Raw genomic sequence first — 23,181 nt, forward strand, 5'->3', positions numbered from 1 at the left:
ATCCAACGGCTGGCGGCGAATATCGCGTGCCCCGATCTACCGGAGATTAGCGTTCGGGGAATTGGCGATATTGCTACCGTACCCCCGCCATACGTCAATCGCCCGGTGTGATCAGAGCCCCCCTTGCAATATCGCCCCGGGCCAAAAGCGGTGCGGGGAAAATCGGAAACCACCCGCCTCCTTCCGCTGACGTTAGGCCCATGTCACCGCCTGACCGCGCATCCACGTCACCCCCCAGCCCTCTGCAGTGCTACCACATCATCTGCCGATATCACCGCCCTACCGCCGTGTCACATGCCATGTCACCATACGAGTCAGCCACCATGTCACTCTTCGTACCCGCTATGTGCCAAAAATACGTCATGCTGACGCCATCCTCGAAAAGTGCCAAAAGCGCTAAAATGTCCAAAATTCAATAAAAAGTCATGAAAACGACTATTTTGGCTTATTTTCTATTGTTATGCTGGCGAAGAACGTGCATGCGGTTTATGAACAATCTGCCACCAAATACACATAGTCTGTCAACCTACGAATTCGGCTCCATAGCCCGACCCTGAAGCTCGAATTGTACCTGCTAGTTGCCCTCGGTGCCATAAAAAACAGGTATTTACCCGCTGTTGACCCATAAACCCTGTTTTTCCGTAGTTTCTCCATTAAAATTGATTGAACATCTGCGAATTCACACCAAAATGCACTCTTGCCCCTGAAATTCCACCTATAAACTCACTAGTTGACCCCCTGTTCAAGAGAAACCCGACAAATTTTCCCTCCTTTGCAAATTCACTATTAAAAACACATTTTTCGTTTTCGCCGACAGAGTCTGCAAACTGCCCATGCATTCACTCCCTTTGTCAAAATCCTCTACAAAATTTCACTCATTTAGCTAAAAAACATTCCCACTTCCTCTGCAGTTTACCCACAGAACCTATCAATCGAGTGAATTCATTTAAAAGCCTGTCTAAATTCTGCAGAATTTGCTCTTTTACCATAAAAATTTACACAGTATGGCCACATTTATATCAAGGTCTAGTCTGCTAGCTCCCTTACAAAGCTTCAAAGACAAGTTTTACTGTTCAGTTGTTACCCCAATCCAAATTTCAGATTATAGACATAGAGCATTCAAGATGGCCACTCCAGCAGCCTTAAACATCACTCCTCTCAATGCACCTCACAAGGAACTTGAAGCATTGCCTTTGGCTGATAGGGACCACCTAATTCAAGACCTGGTTGGTGACAAAAACCACTTGCAGACCTTCTGTCAGCTAAGTAGCAGTTAGCTGAACAACAATGACATTTATGCCATTTGGGAATCAAACTTGCCCATTTACTTCCTCCCTTCTGTCAATATTTTCCCTGAAATTATTCGCCTCTGCTGTGAAAACTATGACCCAACTCAAAGAGCAGTCAAGTCTCCATCTGGGAGCACCCTCTTCCAAATAACTCCTGACTCAATCAACGAAATGCTAAACTTCAAGCAAACTCAGCTTCTGATGCCTCTCTCTATGAAATTCCTGCTTGATGAAGGTCCTAAACTTTCCAGCTCTGAGATAGCCCGAATTGCCAAAGTATTCATGAGAGCAGATCGCTAGCCAACAGGGCCACCTCCTTTCCTCTATGTGTGCTTCAATTAAGTGGGCAAGTTACTAGTTGATATGATATCCTATGTACTAGGTTTCAAAACAAGTGAGCACATTGATGAAACTATACTAGTCATGTTGCCTGCATTTAGCCCAGGACAACCCCCTGTTGTCAAGTATAATTATGCCAAATTCATCTCCAATAAGATACATGACCAAATAATAAAACTAGATAGGGAGAGAGTCTTCAAATACTCTTCTTACATCTACCATCTATTTATGTATTATCAGCCAGACTGCTTCTAATGCCCCATCAAACGATTGGACTCTAAAGGGGAAAAAAGGTCTGTGATTTTCTGGACCTCAGTCTTTCATGAAATCCACAATTCCCCCTACTCTTACTGTGAGATCATTGACATGTTTGTCTATCCAGTTTTTTGTCTCTTGAAGAGAACTCCTCTTGCTAGGTTATCCTATGACATGCAGAAAATATTGTAGCTTTCAAAGAACTACAAAATAGGTGACTGGTACTTTTACCAGAATCACACTGTCATTAGGATCTATGGCTGTGAGCTCTGTCCCTACAGGCTGCCCAAATATGTGCCAATGAGACTGTTTGCTTTGGAGTATTACAGGCAACTCATCAATTCAGATTTAACTCATTTTCACAGTGCCAAGAAAAAGGCTCGCCTGAAATTCAAAGACCAACTAGGCCCCTTTGTCATGAACAAGAAAGAAGGTTGGCAAGATGTTGATCAAATATTGGGGGAGAAACTCAAGTTAAAGAGGAGTTTTTTGTGGGTCCCTTATGACCCAGATGGCTTTATTAATGCTAGAAAAATAAAATATAGGCTGTCAGCCTATGAGCATTGTAAAATCCAACAAATTGAACAATTTTCCAACCAGGATGAGTGGGTGCAAGGGACACTAGTTGAGGAATTCACCCAAGAAGAAATTATGGAGCAAAATGTAAAAGATTTGGAAAAGACTCTTGACTTGGATTCTTTTGAGCAGGTAATATTCAAACTGCCACAACAAGTCGGAGAGGGCACATCAACCGCTGCAGCTTCACAAGCTGCCCAAGAAAGATCTACACCAGCAATAGGTACAACAAAGGGAAAGGAGGTAATGGATGCAAAACAGGAAACAGTGATAGAACAACCTAGCACCTCAAAGGAGCAGAGTCAAGGGCAGGCCCCTCCATAGCAAACTGAGGCACTACAGGTGCCAGCTTTACAGACTCCTCTTAATGAGGAAAGAGGTAAAAATAAGGATAGGGAAGCGACCACACCCCCAAGTGGGTCAATACAGCAACCAGAAGCCAAAAGACAAAGAGTTGATCCTCAAGTTGAGGAGGAAATAAGTGAAGAAGTCATAGAAAGCCCGAGGAGTGGAAGAGAAACTAGCCAACAAACACCTACTAGCTCATTCCAGCAAGAGCAAGAGAAGCAGCATGGTATGGAGGTGTCTTCCTCAAGGCAGCAAAGCAAGAAACTGCCTGACATTAAAGGAACATTCATGGAAATCAAGGCTCAAAATGAGTTGTTAAGAGTATAACTATATGATCAATTCCTCAAGACAACACCCTCCAAACGACAGAGATTAATGGTAGCTTATGACTTTAAGGAGGAAAAAACGATTCTGAGTCATTTCAAGCCCAAGATACCACAACCCCAGACAACTGTAGATTATATAAAGACAAGCTTAGAGGTCCTCTCCAACGGAATACACCCGATGGACCAGATAGAGCTACATAAGCAAACGTGTGAAATGGTCTATGCCACCCTAGCAGACAAGGCCATGCTGGCTCATCAACTCAAGGAATCATTGAAAAACACAAACACTCAATTGGACTTGGAAAGAATGTCTTCCTCTGCCAAAGATAATAGAATAAAGACATTGGAGGAGATCATTGTAGAACTAGGACATGATCCTAAGAAGGATGCTAAAGCCATCCAGGCCCTCATAAAGAAAAAAAAGGAAGATATTGTTGCACTAAGAAAACAATTGAGGATACTTGCAACCATGCACCCTCAAACTGCAGAACTTGTGCAAGAGAAAGAAGGTGAAGATACGATGGATTTGCTTATGAGGATGAATCAAAGAATAATCCAAATAGAGGAAGAGTTGGAGAAAGCATTGCAAGGCAAGCAGGGAGAGTCAACCTCCCAGCCACCTCAAACAGCTCCAATTGTTGTCACTATTCCTCCCACACAAGCAGTAGCAATCCCTCCTGTTATCCCAGCATCCACAACAACTACATCAACTACAGATGCTACAGCAGCAACAACAACAACAACACCTGAATCTAGCATGAGCATGGAAGAAATGATGAAATCGGTCAAAGAGCTAGAATATCAGGTGAAAGAGATGAAAGTGGTGACACAACAAAGACAACAGGACAGTAAACACAGCAACCGCAGATTAAAGACGCAGCTCTAGCCGTCTCACTCAGCCAAAAAAGTCAAAAAATTTCTAATAGACTAAACCACCAGCACACCAACAATTACTGCAGCATTTATTTCTTTCATTTACTTCTTTTGAAGAGTTGGTGAGGGAACTTATTGCATGAAGACTCATCCATAAGATATTTTGTATCTCATTTTTTGTATAAGTACCTCCCCATAGAATGTATTAGGGGTTGGTGATTTTCTTTCTGGACTGCATTGTAAACTATCAGACTGTTCTAATACAAAAGTTGTTGAAGTTCACTGTTGATGATCATCTGGATGTGGATTTGATTTTCTGGGACCTGCTATAGAATTCCTGTGTCATTCTATGGAACAATAAGTTATTCTAAACTGTGTTTTATGTTTTCTGTGTCTGCAAATTTCACATATGTTCCATAATCTTAGTAACAGGGAAGAAGAATAGCCCAGGATTTGTTTTAATGCACCCTCTGCTCAATCTCTGCTATTAGTTATGTTTTCTTCAGGATTAGTCATAAATATGAATTCTGAACTGCTCATGTTTGCACTAATTCCTTCATTTCAATACTGTTTAGGAATTCTTAATTGCTCCTGGATAATATTCATACATTTTCTCTCTACCAGCATAATGAAAGATTCTTGATTGCCTTTCATTCCCTGACATCATTCCATCAATTTCCATATTTTAAGTTTGCTCCAAGACTGCCTATCTTTCTCTGTAGCATTACCATTTACCCAAGAAACACTTTCAGCAGTACACCATCATTGACTCCATTGCCCAATAGTATAAACTGTTTTGGACTTGCATCTAGATCTATTTGATATCACCATCCAACAGACTTAAAACAGAACCCTGTGCATCATAACTAGCATAAAATATTTCAAAACAAAGCTAAATTACAAAGAGAGAGCCCTCTCTGGTTATAGGTAGGCTAGGACATGCAGCTAAAAGATTGGTTAGTGGTTACCTCAGCTGTATTCCCTCCAGGAGGCCGGGAACAACCTGAGTGATAACATCATTGGTGACTCCACTGGGGAATCTGAATGTTTGTTTATAACTGATGTCTATTTTCTAAAGCTACAGATGGAGCCTGAAGTTAACCAGGTAGCCTTTGAAACTGTCTTTGCTCTGCATTTACAGGAGTAAATAAAAGCTGCTTCAGTCAATATCCAGTATAGTTTTAGGCTATAAACAATTGTTCCAAACATTTGATCAGTTCCCTTGTTTTAACATATTCAAAGGAAAGCCCAAAGCCTCCTATATTTCAAAGAAATCCTTGTAGAATATTGTAATAAAAAAAAAAAAAAAAATTGTGATCTTGAAACATTGCTAGAAAATACCAAAAACAAATTTAGAAGCTGGCTCCAAAGAAGAAAACTCGTTACACAAGGTCAAATTTTGACCCAGATCCTCCAACTGTTTTTGAAAATCCCAACTTGATCCCGAAGACCCTTAGGAAACAAGAAGAATAAGAAAAATCTACTGATTCAAACCTTCAAACAATTCAGCAGAACTATATCCCAACTCCTATGAAAGCATCAGTCCGTCCTCAGATTACTGTTGCTTCTCCTAGTTCTTCATCCACCTCCCAAAGCACCTTCTCCACACCTCCATCCACTACACATATTTCTACTGCAGTCCCTGTTGTTTCAGCTGTCCCATTTCTTCCTGTTGCCCCATTTATCCCTGTAAATATGGCAAACCATTATGCTCCTCTTCAGTTGCCTGGAAATCCAGGGGCTATGCCTCAGGATTATCAGAGTAAAATCACATATTTTGATGGTACTAGCTCCTATACAACCCAGCAACACACTAAGAAAATGCAAGATTATTTTGAAAATTATGAAATAGATGATGATGATGTGAGAATGAATATTTTCGTCCAAAGTCTAACTGGTTATGTAAGGATTTGGTTTAGAGCACTTGCTGCAAACTCAATAGCTGACTCAGAAGCTCTTTATCAATCCTTCTTAAACAGATGGGAAAAGAAGAAAGACCCTTTACACATCTTGACAGAATATGACAATTTGAAAAGAGGCCCACAAGAAACTATCCAAGACTATTGTGCTAGGTTCAACAATGTTTATAATGCTATTCCTCAAAACCTTAGACCTCCACCTGATTTAGCTTTGATCAATTTCCCTGATGGATTTGATTCTGACATGACATATCAACTAAGGGAAAGAGCCCCTCCAAGCTTAGCAGACATGCAGAATATAACTATTTGTGTGGAGGAAAACCTAATTGCTAAACGAAATCGGGCAAGAGTTGAAAGAAGAACAACTTTCAAAGAAGAACCTTCAGCATTCGAACAAAAACTAGATGCAATCATCAAAGGTATGGACAGAATTGGGGATAGGGTGGAGACTATTGAAAGAAAGTCATCATGGGAAGGTCAACCAAGCAACACTGCAAGAAACCCAAACTTTAGAAAAAATCAGAATCCAAATGTTGGAAGGGCTGGCCCTGACCAGAACATCAGAACTCCATTTCAAGAGAACTATGCCAGAGCCTCAACCTCTAGTGAACCAACAGAGGACACCCAAATCAATCTAATGGTGTTAAACAGTGAGCAACAAATTTTTCTAACGCAAGAGGACCAAGAAGCTCATAATATCAATCAATTTCAAACCAAATCAGGTGAGTCATTTGATTTTAGGGAAGGCTATGATGCAGCAGTCTATGAGGTTCATAAACAGTACAAATTAAGAAGTAGAACCATAGATGTGCCTGAACCTATCAAGCAGAAGGATACCAAACAACTAAAGAAAACAAAGAATAAAGTTGTCATGATAGAACCCTCTAATAAAACAGACCCAGACCCAAACGAAGTCACCGTGGAAGATATATGAGACTTACAGTCTTCAAAGAACCAGTCATTCACATCCTATTCTTCAAAAGAAAACTTAAACTATTCTCTTGAAAATAATTTCAATCATACCTCATAACAGCACTCATAATCAAGAGAAGATCACTGAAAATCTAGCTAAAAAGGAAAAGCCTACTGTCCATAATCCAAAAATACAGATAGAAAAACCTTTTAACTTAGAAACAGAAATAGGTAAGCTAAAAATAGCTATACCTCTCTCTGAATTGGCCAAACATGAAGTTTACAGACAACAAATCAATAGGTCACTCCAAATACCAGAGAATAGGGATGCAGTCAATGTTCTAGATGATCAACCAGAGTTGATTTTCGGTCCGGAAGTCAATGGTAAAATAGTAGATGGAGGGGTTCCTCCATTCTATGTGAGCTTAAACATTCATGACAGGGTGTTGCATTATGCTATGTTTGATTCAGGAGCCTCCCATAACCTAATGCCTAAATCTGTGATGGAGAGACTAGACCTAGATATCACAAGGCCATACAAAGACATGTTCTCATTCGACTCCAGCCAGGTCAGGTGCCTAGGCCTAATCAAAGATCTTTGTATATCTTTATTCCAATATCCAGCTAAGACAATCTTGATGGATGTGGTGGTAGCTGATATTCCACCTAAGTATGGTATGCTTTTGTCCAGATCTTGGGGTGCAAAACTCCAAGGATATTTGCAGCTAGACATGTCCTATGCCACTATTTCAATCTTTGGATAGCCAAAGAGATTATACCAGGAAATACTAATGAAATATGTGGTTAGCAGTCAAGAAAAACCCCAAAACTTCCCCATCTATTCAATGAATTCCTACATGGATTCACTCATTTTATTTAATGCTGGGATGTGTCCCAAAACTGATGTCAAATTCCTAGAAGTAGCACAAACAGAAAGCATGAATGAACAATCTAGTGCCCCAGATCAGAAAACTGTTGATGTGATTGATACAATAAAGGGAAATGACATATCATATGAGTTACAAGAGCCAGATTGCCCACTGAACAAGCTTCTGAAACTCTTAAGGCTTATCATGACCAAGAGATCTTATGGTACTTGGAGTTAGATGGCTCTGTGAACAAATTAGGAGTAGGGGTAGGAGTTTGGATACACAACATGCAAAATGACCATGCTGAAGGTCATGCATATAGGTGAAATTTCAGATGCACAAACAATATGGCCGAGTATGAAGCCCTTTTGTTAGGTCTCAAACTGATTAGAGGTCTAGGGGCAACCAAGGTTTCAATTCTAGGGGATTCAGATTTGATTATACAACAGATGAAGGGAAATTTTGTTACAAATGATCTTAGGCTGAGAGCTTACAGAGGGGCAACTATTGAAATACTTAACACTTTCTTAGAATCTCAGCCCACCAAAATTCCAGGAAAGCACAATTTACATGCACATAGCTTGGCAACTTTTGCTAGCACTTGCAAGCTACCATTGGAACCCAACCACCATTTCACTGCTGAAATCAAACACAGACCTGCTATCCCAGATAATGTCAAAAATTGGTAGGTCTTTGAAAATGATACACAGATAAATAATTTCCTAACTTTGAAAGGGGAATTCTCTAGCATAAACATTGATACTAGCACTATGGATGATCAACAGCAAATAGACAAAAGTGAGCAAAGCATATTAGCTGAAACAACAAATCTGGTTTTGCACCCAACAACTTTTGATGAAAAAAACTTACAAGAGCTGAAGCAAACAGATTTTGATGAAATGGCTGAGGCAGAAGCTGAAGTAATTGAACTGAAAGACAATTTTCTGCCCATGGGCTTAACTCCTTTAGAGGACATATTTGATTCAAATGATATTTCAAGGAAGCCAAAAATGTAACCTCTCAATGTAGAAATCGAGGACTGTAACATTGGAACCACAGAAAATCATAAAATGATACAGCTATCTAAGACATTATCCGCTGATCAAAAGCTAAAATACATTGAGTTGTTTAAAGAGTTCCAAGATGTCTTCGCCTGGAGTTATGAGGACCTCAAGTCCTATGATACTTCGGTCATCCAACACACTATACCTTTGAAAGAGAATAAAAAACCTTTTAAACAGAAGCTTAGAAGGGTGACTCCCGTCCTTCTTCCCTTAATTGAAAAAGAAGTTAAACGAATGTATGAAGCTGGAATCATTGCACCTATCAGGTTCTCAGAGTGGATTTCAAATCTAGCGCCTACTAGGAAGAAAACCGGAGAGATAACACTGTGTGTTGACTTGAGAAATTTGAATAAATTCTCTCTTAAGGACCATTACCCCTTACCAAAAATGGATCATATCCTACAAAGGGTAGTGGGAGCTTCTAGGATCTCATTGCTAGATGGGTTCTTAGGATTTAATCAGATTTTAGTCCACCTAGATGATCAAGACAAAACTGCCTTTACAACACCTTGGGGAACCTTCAAATATGTCAAAATGCCTTTTGGACTCAAGAATGCAGGGGCCAAATTTCAAAGAGCAATGGACATAGCCTTTGCCAAAGAAATCCATGATTTCTTAGTCATATACCTAGATGATCTCACTGCGTTTTCAAAATCAGACAAAGAACATTTAGAACATTTGAGACGGGTGTTTCTAATTTGCAGAAAATATGGCATATCATTGAATCCAAAGAAATCATTGTTTGGCCTAGAAGAAGGCAAATTCCTAGGTCATATAATTTCAAAATATGGCATCAGTATTGACCCCGACAGAATTCAAGCTATTCTCCAAGTCCCTCATCCAAGAAACATTAAAGAACTGCAAGCTTTTTTAGGAAAGATCAATTTCCTAAGAAGGTTCATTCCCAATTTGCCCGAGCTGATAAGACTATTAAACAACATGCTGAAGAAATATTCTAAAATCAAATGGATGATGGAAGCTAAACAAGCCTTTTAGGACATCAAAACAGCCGTAACAAAAACACCAGTTCTCACAAGTCCCAAGTTTGATAGAGATTTCATCATTTTTTCCTTTACATCTGAGCATACTATTGCTACTGTCCTATTACAAAAAGATGACCAAGGATGTGAAAAGCCCATTGCTTTCTTTAGCAAAGCCCTTAGAGATGCTCCCCTAAAATATCAGATCATGGAAAAGCAAGCTTATGCCCTTGTAAAAGCCATCAAGGATTTCAGAGTTTATATCTTGTACTCACATGTGATAGCCTATGTTCCAAATGCTGTGGTTAAGGATATTTTAACTCAAGAAGGAATTGAAGGTAAAAGGGGCAAATGGATAGCCAACATTTTAGAGTATGACATTGAAATCAAGCCCACCAAACTGATAAAAGGACAAGGATTAGCCAAGCTAATGACTGAAACCAATTTTCAAGCCCTTGACATGAATGAACTGGATAACGAATAGGAGATGGCAACTCCACAGATCAATCAAGCCTTTTTACAATCACCTTGGTATGCTGACATATGTTTTGTCTTATTAAATCTGCAAGCTCCTCCAGGGTTATCCAGGACTAAAAAGAGATTCTTGAAAATGAAGGAATCAAAGTTTTGTATTATAGACAATGTTTTATTTTGGAAAAGTCATGAAGGTATTTTGCTTAATTGCCTAACATTGGATGAAACTCACAATGTGCTCAAGGAATTTTATGTAGGAGACTGTGGAGGACACTTATACTCGAAATCAATAGCTGATAAAATCCTAAGGGCTAGATTTTATTGGCCCTCCCTATTAGCTGATGTGAAAAAATTTGTTGTTTCATGTCATAAATGCCAGATCTTTGAAGGCAAGAGAAAGTTGTTACCTTTACCCCTAAAACCCATTTCGACTGAAAGACCATTTCAACAATGGGGTCTAGACTTCATTGGTGAAATCCACCCTTCCTCCTTTGGCCAACACAAGTGGATTTTGACCGCCACAGACTATTTTACCAAATGGATAGAAGCCATCCCTTGTAGACAAGCCAATGACTCAATCATCATGCAATTCTTAGAAACCAACATCTTGTCTAGATTTGGCTGTCCAGAAAAAATTATTACAGACAATGCAACAGCCTTCAAATCCAAAAGAATGATCAATTTCTGTCATAAGTACCACATTACCTTGGGCCACTCCACAACCTACTACCCTCAAGGTAATGGCCTAGCTGAGTCATCCAATAGAAGCCTCATTAACATCATCAAAAAGGTCTTGGAGGAGAATAAAAAGAATTGGCACAAAAAGCTTGTGAATGCACTATGGGCAGACAGATTGACCACCAAAAGATCTATTGGAACAAGTCCATATGAATTGGTATATGGTCTAGAGGCTGTTTTCCCCTCCTCCTTAGGAATCCCTGTGATCAAATTACTGCAAGAAATACAAGCTGAGCCTAATGATATTCATAGAAGGATCAATCAAACTATTCACTTGCAGCAGACAAGAGAGGAAGTATATCGGAGAACCCAGGTTCTGCAAGATAAATTCAAGAAGATCTTTGACAAAAGAACAAAAGCTGAGGACTTTTTCATAGGAAACAAAGTGTTTAGATGGGACTCTAGGAGGAAAGATAAAGGGAAACATGGGAAATTTGATTTTCTCTGGAAAGGACCATTTGTTATTCAGGCTGTACAAGGTAATAACACCTATTTTTTGAAGAGCTTGGATGGCACTGATACTGAGGAAGGCCCAGTCAATGGGCGAATGCTCTAGCATTATTTTGATTCCCTATGATCAACATAACACAACTGTATATTGTACATAAATATTTGTATGTCCATCAGCTTTCATTTACAACGATTAGATAAGGAACAAGATGCAACAGATTTAGAGGACAAGGTCAAGGAATTACACCACTTTTGGTGCATATTTTGAATTTACCACAAGAAATCGAAAAGAAGACTTGGGAATTATAAAGATGATGATAAATACTTAGAGAAACCAAATACTCAGAGAAAATAGCAAAAGACAGAGCTATAATTTTGCACAGATCAGCTCATAAGGACTGCATACAGGCTACAAAGATTCAGATCATTAGTTTCCAGGAGAAGGAAGTTTTGAATTACAGCAGCCATATAAGAATAAGGCCATCTGACCTGCTGTTCTTGGCTTTTCACCAGGAAAATCCATCCCCAAGTGGAGCCATTGTTAGGTTCCTATACCAATAGGTTTCATTTTTCATGATTGACTATGGAAGTGCCAAATATGTTCATCTTTTCATGCTGCAAAGGTTCCATATTTCGTATACGGATAAAGAAAATTAAAAAATGTAAAGAGGGTATGCACTAAAAGAAAAATCAAAGGGCAAAAAGAGTAAATTGGTCATAAAAAACAATAGAAATGAACCCCAAACCAAAAGACCAGGAAATTGGCTAGTCAAAATGCCACTGCTATCTTGTTTGCAAGCTCACAATGTGCAAATATTGTTGTTTATCATATTTGATGGATGGCCCAACAGTTCAATCTGGACCATGCCATGTTTGAATTTGTTGTTGTAGAATAGAGAATGAATATCTGTCCAAACAGTTCAAGCTTGGCAGATAAGTAGATAGGTAGAGAAAACAAAGGAGCCCGACTGCTTAATCTAGGCCCTTGGATGAGATAAGGGTAGACTTAGACAGGAGGGCAGTCAAAAGAAAAGAGGACAATCTGGGTTTGCTAGTTTAAGTGCACCCAATGAAAAGGAAGAGCTAGATCTGTTTCTTCAACTTGTCCTGACGATGAACCACACTAGTTGGTTCGAAACGCGTCGACAAATGAAATTCTATGTGATATGTGCCGAAATCTTTCTCTAACTTGATATGGATCCAGAAGCCTAAACTCTATATAGCTATTGGAGGCTCAGCTCAGACTCTTTAACATGAGGAGCTAGATCTGTTTCTTCAACTTGTCCTGACGATGAACCACACTAGTTGGTTCGAAACGCGTCGACAAATGAAATTCTATGTGATATGCGCCGAAATCTTTCTCTAACTTGATATGGATCACAGAAGCCTAAACTTTATACCAATTATTATTTAACTTATAAAGTTTTGTAGGTCTCATTTTTATTCATTAGGTCATTTAATTAACTAATTTTCCTTTTAATTATTAATTAAATTATGATTTTTATTATTTATTTTGATTGTCTTTATTTCTAATACTTTTAAATTAAAATTATTTATATTTTTTTGAGGCTTTTATTTGACTATTTATTAATTAACCTATAGTTTTTAATTATTAAGTTTTGATTTTCTTTATTTCTAATACTTTTAAATAATATTATTTATATTTTTGAGGCTTTTCAGGGTCATTATTAATTAACTTATAGTTTTTAAATTATTAGGTCCTTAATTTATATTTTTAAGAATTAAAATATTATAATTATTTTTGACCCCTGTACTTGAGTCAAACTAGCCGTTAGAGATGATAGCTGTTGGAGGCTCAGCTCAGACTATTTAACATGAGGAGCTAGATCTGTTTCTTCAACTTGTCCTGACGATGAACCACACTAGTTGGTTCGAAACGCGTCGACAAATGAAATTCTATGTGATATGCGCCGAAATCTTTCTCTAACTTGATATGGATCACAGAAGCCTAAACTCTATTATAGGAAGAAAATATGTTAGGTGTATTAGGCTGGGTAGGCAGTTTGAGGTTGCAGAAGCATGTTTATAACCAATTTTGTCTTGTCAAGAAATACTCATCTCATCAATGACATTGGTACCATGGCAGTTGTTTGGTTGCATAACAATGGAAGCATGACTAATTCCCCTTCATTCCCCCAAAGATCACTTGCTAACATCCCCTCAAGGACCTTGGGATCTGCCCAATAAGTCTCGTTTCACTTCTTTCTATGAGAAATGCTAAGTTAAATTCTAAGTTTAGTTAGTGAAAAGAAGCCACATTTCTTGTGTAAAAATCAACATTCCAAACTCTTTCCATTTCCCTATGTCTAAGTTTCACTCTGTAAACTTAGCATTTATTTATCATGTTTCATTCCACAAAGTCATATTAACATTTAACTCTATTATTTTAGCTCCCTAAATCATTTCCCCATCCCTATCATACAAAAAACTATATAAAGGACCCAAAAAATGTAAATATCCCCACCCCTTGGCACTATAGCCATATAATCTAAGTTTGGGAAACACTAAAGTCCATTTGGGATTTGTATTAGCCCTTCTGCATCCAAAATACTTTGGGGTTAATTTAACATTTGGTTAAATTAATAACCATGCTGACCCCCTTGCAATAAACCTTACCATATTACCCTCCACGCTCATATATTTCGATTTTTGTTTGATATTTGATTAAACAAATAAACCATATCCTCGACGGTGAACACATAACCCATATAACCTAAGTTTTATAGCCCGCATATATTACAAAACGTTTGAATATAGCGCGGGCCTCCTCGTTGTGAAACGCCGCGGCTTTAAATACCCATTTGCCATCTGATCCTGCACCCGTAATCCAATGGCTGGCGGCGAATATCGCATGCCCCGATCTGCCGGAGATTAGCGTTTGGGGAATTGGTGATATTGTTGTCATACCCTCACCATGCGTCAATCGCCTGACGTGATCGGAACCCCCCCTGCAATACCGCCCCAAGCCAAAAGTAGTGCGGGGAAAACCGGAAACCACCCGCCTCCTTCCGCTGACGTTAGGCCCACGTCACCGCCTGACCGCGCATCCACGTCACCCCCCAGCCCTCTGCAGTGCTACCACATCATTCGCCGACGTCACCGCCCTACCGGCGTGTGACATGCCACGTCACCATATGCGTCAGCTACCATGTCACTCTCTGTACCCGCTACGCACCAAAAATACGTCATGCTGACATCATCCTCGAAAAGCGCCAAAAGCACCAAAATGTCCAAAATTCAGTAAAAAGTCGTGAAAACGACCATTTTGGCTTATTTTCTATTATTATTCTGGCAAAGAACGTGCATGCGTTTTATGAAAAATCTACCACCAAACACGCATAGTCCGCCACCCTGCAAATTTGGCTCCATAGCCCGACCCTGCAGCTCGAATTGTACCTGCTAGTTGCCCTCAGTGCCACAAAAAACAGGTATTTACCCGCTGTTGACCCATAAACCCTGTTTTTCCGCAGTTTCTCCATTAAAATTGATTGAACATCTGCGAATTCACACCAAAATGCACTTCAGCCCCTGAAATTCCACCTGTAAACTCACTAGTTGACCCCCTATTCAAGAGCAACCCGGCAAATTTGCCCTCCTCTGCAAATTCACTATTAAAAATGCATTTTTTGTTTCAGCCGGTAGAGTTTGCAAACTGCCCATGCATTCACTCCCTTTGTCAAAATCCTCTACAAAATTTCACTCATTTAGCTAAAAAATATTCCCACTTCCTCTGCAGTTTACCCACAGAGCCTATCAATCCAGTGAATTCATTTAAAAGCCTATCTAAATTCTGCAGAATTTGCTCTTTTACCATAAAAATTTACACAGTGGGGCCACATCTATATCAAGCTCTAGTCTGCTAGCTCCCTTACAAAGCTTCAAAGACAAGTTTTACTGTTCAGTTGTTACCCCAATCCAAATTTCATATTACAGACACAGAGCATTCAAGATGGCCACTCCAGCAGCCTTAAACATCACTCCTCTCAATGCACCTCACAAGGAACTTGAAGCATTGCCTTTGGGTGATAGGGAACACCTAATTCAAGACCTCGTTGGTGACAGAAACCACTCGCAGACCTTATATCAGCTAAGGAACAGTTACCTGAAAAACAGTGACATTTATGCCATTTGGGAATCAAACTTGCCCATTTACTTCCTCCCTTCTGTCAATATTTTCCTTGAAATTATTTGCCTTTGCTGTGAAAACTATGACCCAACTCAAAGAGCAGTCAAGTCTCCATCTAGGAGCACCCTCTTCCAAATAACTCTTGACTCAATCAACCAAATGCTAAACTTCAAGCAAACTCAGCTTCTGATGCCTCTCTCTATGAAATTCCTACTTGATGAAGGTCCTAAACTTTCCATCTCTGAGATAGCCCGAATTACCAAAGTATTCATGAGAGCAAATCGCCAGCCAACAGGGCCACCTCCTTTCCTCTATGTGTGCTTCAATGAAGTGGGCAAGTTACTAGTTGATATGATATCCTATGTACTAGGTTTCAAAATAAGTGAGCACATTGATGAAACTATACTAGTCATGCTGTCTGCATTTAGCCCAGGACAACCCCCTGCTGTCAAGTATAATTATGCCAAATTCATCTCTAATAAGATACATGACCAACTAATAAAACTGGATAGGGAGGGAGTCTTCAAATACTCTTCTTACATCTACCATCTATTTATGTATTATCAGCCAGACTGCTTCCAATGCCCCATCAAACGATTCGACTCTAAAGGGGAAAAGAGGTCTGTGATTTTCTGGACCTCAGTCTTTCATGAAGTCCACAATCCCCCTACTCTTACTGTGAGTTCATTGACCTATTTTTCTATCCATTTTTTTGTCTCCTAGAGAGAACTCCTCCTGCTAGGTTATCCTATGACATGCAGAAAATATTGCAGATTTCAAAGAACTACAAAATGGGTGACTGGTACTTTTACCAGAATCACACTGTCATTAGGATCTATGGTTGTGAGATCTGTCCCTACAGGCTGCCTAGATATGTGCCAATGAGATTTTTTGCCTTGGAGTATTACAGGCAACTCATCAATTCAAATTTAACTCATTTTAATAGTGCCAAGAAAAAGGCTCACCTGAAATTCAAAGACCAACTAGGCCCCTTTGTCATGAACAAGAAAGAAGGTCGGCAAGATGCTGATCAAATATTGGGGGAGAAACTCAAGTTAGAGAGGAGTTTTTGGTGGGTCCCTTATGACCCATATGGATTTATTAATGCCAGAAAAATAAAATATAGGCTATCAGCCTATGAGCATTGTAAAATCCCACAAATTGAACAATTTGCCAACCAAGATGAGTGGGTGCAAGGGACACTAGTTGAGGAATTCACCCAAGAAGAAATTATGGAGCAAAATGTAAAAGATTTGGAAAAGACTCTTGACTTGGATTCTTTTGAGCAGGCAATACTCAAACTGCCACAACAAGTCAGAGAGGGCACATCAACTGCTGCAGCTTCACAAGCTGCCCAAGAAAGATCTACACCAACAACAGGTACAACAAAGGGAAAGGAGGTAATGGATGCAGAATAGGAAACAGTGATAGAACAACCTACCACCTCAAAGGAGCAGAGTCAAGGGCAGGCCCCTCCATAGCAAACTGAGGCACTACAGGTGCCAGCTTTACAGACTCCTCTTAATGAGGAAAGAGGTAAAAAGAGGGATAGGGAAGAGACCACACCCCCAAGTGGGTCAATACAGCAACCAGAAGCCAAAAGACAGAGAGTTGATCCTCAAGTTGAGGAGGAAATAAGTGAAGAAGTCATAGAAAGCCCGAGGAGTGGAAGAGAAACTAGCCAGAAAACACCTACTAGCTCATTCCAGCAAGAGTAAGAGAGGAATCATGGTATGGAGGTGTTTTCCTCAAGGCAGCAAAGTGAGCAACCCCCTGGGATTAAAGGAATTTTCATGGAAATCAAGGCTCAAAATGAGTTGTTAAGAGTACAACTATATGATCAATTCCTCAAGACAACACCCTCCAAATGGCAGAGATTAATGGCAACTTATGACTTTAAGGAGAAAAATATGATTCTAAGTCATTTCAAGCTCAAGATACCACGGCCCCAGACAACTGCATATTATATAAAGACAAGCTTAGAGGTCCTCTCCAAGGACATACACCCGATGGACCAGATAGAGCTACACAAGCAAACGGGTGAAATGTTCTATGCCACCCTAGCAGACAAGGCCATGGTGGCTCATCAACTCAAGGAATCATTGGAAAACACAAACACTCAATTGGACTTGGAAAGAATGTATTCCTCTACCAAAGATAATAGAATAAAGACATTGGAGGAGATCATTGTAGAACTGGGACATGATCCTAAGAAGGATGCTAAAGCCATCCAGGCCCTCATAAAGAAAAAAGAGGAAGATATTGCTACACTAAGAAAACAATTGAGGATACCTGGAACCATGCACCCTCAAACTGCAGAACTTGTGCAAGAGAAAGAAGGTGAAGATACAATGGATTTGCTTATGAGGATGAATCATAGAGTAATCCAAATGGAGGAAGAGTTGGAGAAAGAATTTCAAGGCAAGCAGGGAGAGTTGACCTCCCAGCCACCTCAAACAGCTCCAACTGTTGTCACTGTTCCTCCCACACAAGCAGCAGCAATCCCTCCTGTTATCCCAGCATCCACAACAACTACATCAACTACAGATGCTACAACAACAACAACAACAACAGCACCTGAATCTAGTATGAGCATGGAAGAAATGATGAAAGCAGTCAAAGAGCTAGAAGTTCAGGTGACAGAGGTGAAAGAGGCCAAAGAAAACTTGGCCAAGCTGGAGGCAAGCTATGATAAGTCCAAGATGACAGTGGCTGAGAAACAAAGAGAAATAAAAGCCTTGGACAGCAAGATAAAGGCCTTAGAGAAGGAGCTGACTTTAGACAAAACTCTAGCTGAAATCAAGAAGATTTTGTGGGCCAAAATTGGCCAGTCAATCATTGACCAATGGAAATCGATTCAGACCATACATGAACAAATAGAATTGATAGGCCTAGCTCAATTTGAGACTCAAAGGGCTAGAGCAGCATTAGGAACCATGCCTGAGCAAGCAAACATAATGATTCACCTCCTAAGCACTCATACCAAAGAGGAATTGGCAGCATTAGACATCAGTAGTAGGACAGATACTATTCTGACAGCAAAAAAGGTGTTGACCCTAAGAAATTTTGTCCAAACACTAGAAAGAAAGTGTCAGGAAATGTAGGCAGAAATAGATGATTTCAAGTTAAAGCTTGCGACATTACAGAGCAGAGGATTGCCCAGCCTATTAACCAGCGCTGGAAGACTATTGACCCATGAGCAATATGCTACCAGGATGCACAATTATGTTTCAAATCATATTACAGCGTCCTCAAGTACCTCAGAAGAAACAAAGCCTCCCTTTGGACAGAATCTTTATGACAAGCTAGAGAATCTATTCTTCATTGAACATAAAATAAATCATCTTTTTGAGGTTCCACCCAATTTTTACAGATACACTGAAGCTGATGAAACACTAGTTAAAATACAAAGACATCAACTGCCTACAGAGGATTGGTGGCAATCAATGCTGGAAATTCTACCCAGGTAATTTGATTTCTGTTCCCTTTTTGATCAGTTACAGACTTTAAACCAACTACAAGTCAGTAGATTTGGATATACGGGCCACCAGTTAAAGCATGAAAGCAACACAAAGAAAGGGTCAAATTATGACTGCAGCTTATTAATAAAAGACCAAGCAGGACAACAAAGTGGTGACACAGCAAAGAAAGCAGGACAACAAACACAGCAACTGTCGATTAAATATGCAGCTCCAGCCATCTCACTCGGTCAAAAAAGTCAGAAAATCTCTAACGGACTAAACCGCCAGCACACCAACAATTACTGCAACATTTATTTCTTTCATTTACTTCTTTTGAAGAGTTGGTGAGGGAACTTATTGCATGAAGACTCATCCATAAGATATTTTGTATCTCATTTTTTGTATAAATACCTCCCCATAGAATGTATTAGGGGTTGGTGATTTTCTTTCTGGACTGCGCTGTAAACTATCAGACTGTTCTAATACAAAAGCTGTTGAAGTTCACTGTTGATGATCATCTGGATGTGGATTTGATTTTCTGGGACCTGCTACAGAATTCCTGTGTCATTCTATGGAACAATAAGTTATTCTAAACTATATTTTATGTTTTCTGTTTCTGTAAATTTCACATATGTTCCATAATATTAGTAACAGAGAAGAAGAATAACCCAGGATTTGTTTTAATGCACCATCTACTCAATCTCTGCTATTAATTATGTTTTCTTCAGGATTAGTCATAAATATGAATTCTTAACTGCTCATGTTTGCACTAACTCCTTCATTTCGAATATTGTTTAGGAATTCTTAATTGCTCCTGGATAATATTCATACATTTTCTCTCTGCCAGCATAATGAAAGATTCTTGATTTCCTTTCATTCCCTGACTTCATTCCATCAATTTCCAGATTTTAAGTTTGCTCCAAGACTGCCTATCTTGCTCTGTAGCATTACCATTTACCCAAGAAACACTTTCAACAGTACACCATCATTGACTCCATTGCCCAATAGTATAAACTGTTTTGTACTTGCATCTAGCTCTATTTGATATCACCATCCAACAAACTTAAAACAGAACCCTGTGCATCATAACTAGCATAAAATATTTAAAAACAAAGATAAATTACAAATAGAGAGCCCTCTCTAGTTGTAGGTAGGCTAGGACCTGCAGCTAAAAGATTGGTTAGTGGTTACCTCGACCGTATTCCCTCCAGGAGGCAAGGAACAACCTGAGTGATAATAGTACCCACTAAACCCATCTAGGAAATAGAAAAACTTCTTCCCTGACAAGCCATCTAGCACATGGTGAATGAAAGCTGGAGGGAAATGATACCTCTTTGTTTCTTTGTTTAACTCTCTGTAATCAACACAAATCCTCCACTTCCCATTTTTCTTTGGAACCATCACCAAAGGAGAAACCCACTCACTTTCTAAGATAGGGTAAATGAATCATGCATCTAGCAGCTTTTCCAGTTCTTCTTTGACTATATCCTAGAGAGATAGATTCATTCTCCTTTGTGGTTGTTGGATTGGTTTGCAACCTTCTTTGATATAAATCTGGTGAGTACACACTGAGGGGTGCACTCCCTTCATTTCCTTGTAACTCCAAGCAAAGGCATCCAGATGTTCCCTTAGCATATTGCACAATTTTTCTTCTTGGTATACAGAAAGAGAAGAGTTGATTTTCAAAGTTCTTTTAGGGTTGAATTATATGGTTTTGACATGGTTAGGGTTTGAATCAGCTAAGCATAGATCAATTTGATTGTTTCTCTTGGTTTCCTTTACTACTTCTTCTAAGGATAAGGTGCTGGGAGTTGGACATTGGAGTATGTGTTCAATCAAATCATCTTCATTCAATTTTCCTCCTCCCATGGCTATCTCTAAGGTATAGAGTTTGGTTGAGTAGAATTCATATTCTTTCTCCTCTTCTAGCCATAAAGGTAAGTCATGTTCTAGAGATGGTTGAGCAAGAAGGTACAAGGCTAATTGCTTGGACAGATTCCCATTTTTTATAGTCATATTTCCAGCCCTGCAGCTAATGTAGGCATCAACAGTGGCTAACCAAGGCCTCCTGAGTATGAGAGGATAACCAATAAGCTTGGCCTTAGACTAGAGAACTAGGAAGTCTTCAGGGTACTCCCAAGAGTAAATGGAGACCATCACATCCTCAATAATCCCCCCAACGGTTACTGTGGATCGGTTTGTAAGTTGCAGGATTGTTGTGGTCTTTCTTAATGAACCCTAGTGTCATAGACATTTTTGTGCCTTACAGCATTGAGCATCAAATGTCCATAATCTAAGGGATCCGAAGTCCCTAAACATGTTGTTCCTACCCCTAGAGGAACAAGGCTAACAAACCACAGCAATTCACAGAAGTTCTCCACCAGAAACTGCTCAAAAACAAGTCAATTCAGGATCAATTCAGTGACTCGACTAGCTGTCTGCGCTGAATGTCAAAGCCAACACTGGCTACCTGCGCTGAATGTCAAAGCCAACACTGGCTACCTGCGCTGAGTGAGATTGGACATGTGGCAAGTTCATTCCACAAGGTGTCAAAACCCAGGAAGCTTCCAAAATGACACTTGCCTCAGGGAATTCGACTATGATGAGTAAGAGGTTCCAAATCTCCAAGTGGAAGCAAGAACCTCCAAGTGGAATCAAGAACTGATAGAGGGAGAGGACACTAGTTAGATCTCAAGCTGACTCATCCTCTCTCCAAACATCTATATATGGATCTCTCCTCCATGAGATCTAGAGGCTGGAATTTTGTTATTGCAAAGAATTGCTGTTGGTTTGAGACTTTAATCATTGGGTGATTAATGCTTTGAAGGGAGGTGAAGATAGGAATTCCATTTTGCTGGGAAGGAGATGCTGGATTGGAGCCCTCTGGGTTGTATCTCTTCCTGAACCTTGTTATTCATCAATAAAGCTATCTTGGTTTCTCCTATATACTGGTGTATCTTTGATGTATGATTGCATTAGTATGTTTAGTTTACTTCTAATCCTGAACTAGTTATGAATATGAATCTATGTCTTGTGTAGTGTTCTTCTCTTGTGATCTTGCAGAAACCTGTTGAAGCTGGGCGAGCGAGAAGGCAAGTAGCTGGGAACTCTCCAAGAGAAGAGAAACTGGATCGAGGGACAAACGGAAGACACCGGTTAGTCCATCTATCTCTCTTCATTCTTAATTCATAAAGGAAGAATTCTAGAATAGCTATCTCTGTTTGTTGCTAAGGCACTGTCACACCTTAGGTGGATAGGATCGTCCTGCATAGACATTTTTCCCCACAACAAATTGGCAACTCCACTGGGGAGATTTGTTTAGTCATTTTATTTTTGTCTCTATCATTGTTTGTTTCATAGACTCAACAACAACAATCGAACTGCTTCTGCTCTTCTCAGATGCAAAGTAGGTAGTTGCTGCTTTGATCCAATCATTGGATTTGTCTATGATCTGAACAATGGACTCACAAATGATTTGACGATCCTTTGTGATAGATCTTAGTACCCCCTCAAAGCATCCCTTTGATTGTACCTTGCTTGTTGCTTTTATTTGGCCTGAAACCGTTGATTAATCAGCAATCTGTGACCCAGAACCCAGTGAGAAACTCTCGTTTCTCCTTCAGCGCAAACCCTGTGAAGGAGTTCTGAATTTCAACGCAGGTCCCGTGAAGGCTACCTGCACTGAATGTCAAAACCCCAGTGTTGAGGTTGCGCTGATCTAGTTTGGCCTTGTGCAGCTGGGGTTCTCTGCTCTGTTTTGCCTTGTTTTGATCTCTGATTTTTGCAGCCTGTAACCAGCATAGGTACCAGTCTGATAACTCCTTTTCTCTACTTAAATTACGCCTCCTTTTGTACAAAAAGAATGTGAGTGTTTTTATGTGTTTGTGGCGTCATTTACAGTTTTCCTTTTCATGAGTGAAATAATCATCCTGTAGCCCTTGATTCAGATCTGTTCATTGTGATCTTAGGAGAGAGTTCATTAGTTGTTTACAGTTGATTATACATTTACTTTTGCTTATTGGTTTGAGTTTGTCTCTTTTAAGTGTCGAAACAAGTGTTCATTTCAAAAGTCGTAAAGTGTTGTATTCTCTTCTACCCTTTCTGATTTCGAAAAAGTAAACTTGTTTGTATTTGTCATTTAAAAAGCGAATTCAAAGTTGT

General features: G+C 39.6%; 1 pseudogene; it reads right to left on the minus strand.

Annotated features, from left to right (window-relative positions):
* Positions 1–3,754: 3,754 nt before the first annotated feature.
* LOC149175728 (UDP-glucuronic acid decarboxylase 2 pseudogene) overlaps positions 3,755–23,181 on the minus strand; it is a 140,493-nt pseudogene continuing 121,066 nt past the window's right edge.

Source organism: Pinus tabuliformis, chromosome 4_1, assembly GCF_031772625.1.
Source record: "Pinus tabuliformis cultivar Carrire ecotype Pingquan chromosome 4_1, CPIR1, whole genome shotgun sequence".
Taxonomy (NCBI): domain Eukaryota; kingdom Viridiplantae; phylum Streptophyta; class Pinopsida; order Pinales; family Pinaceae; genus Pinus; species Pinus tabuliformis.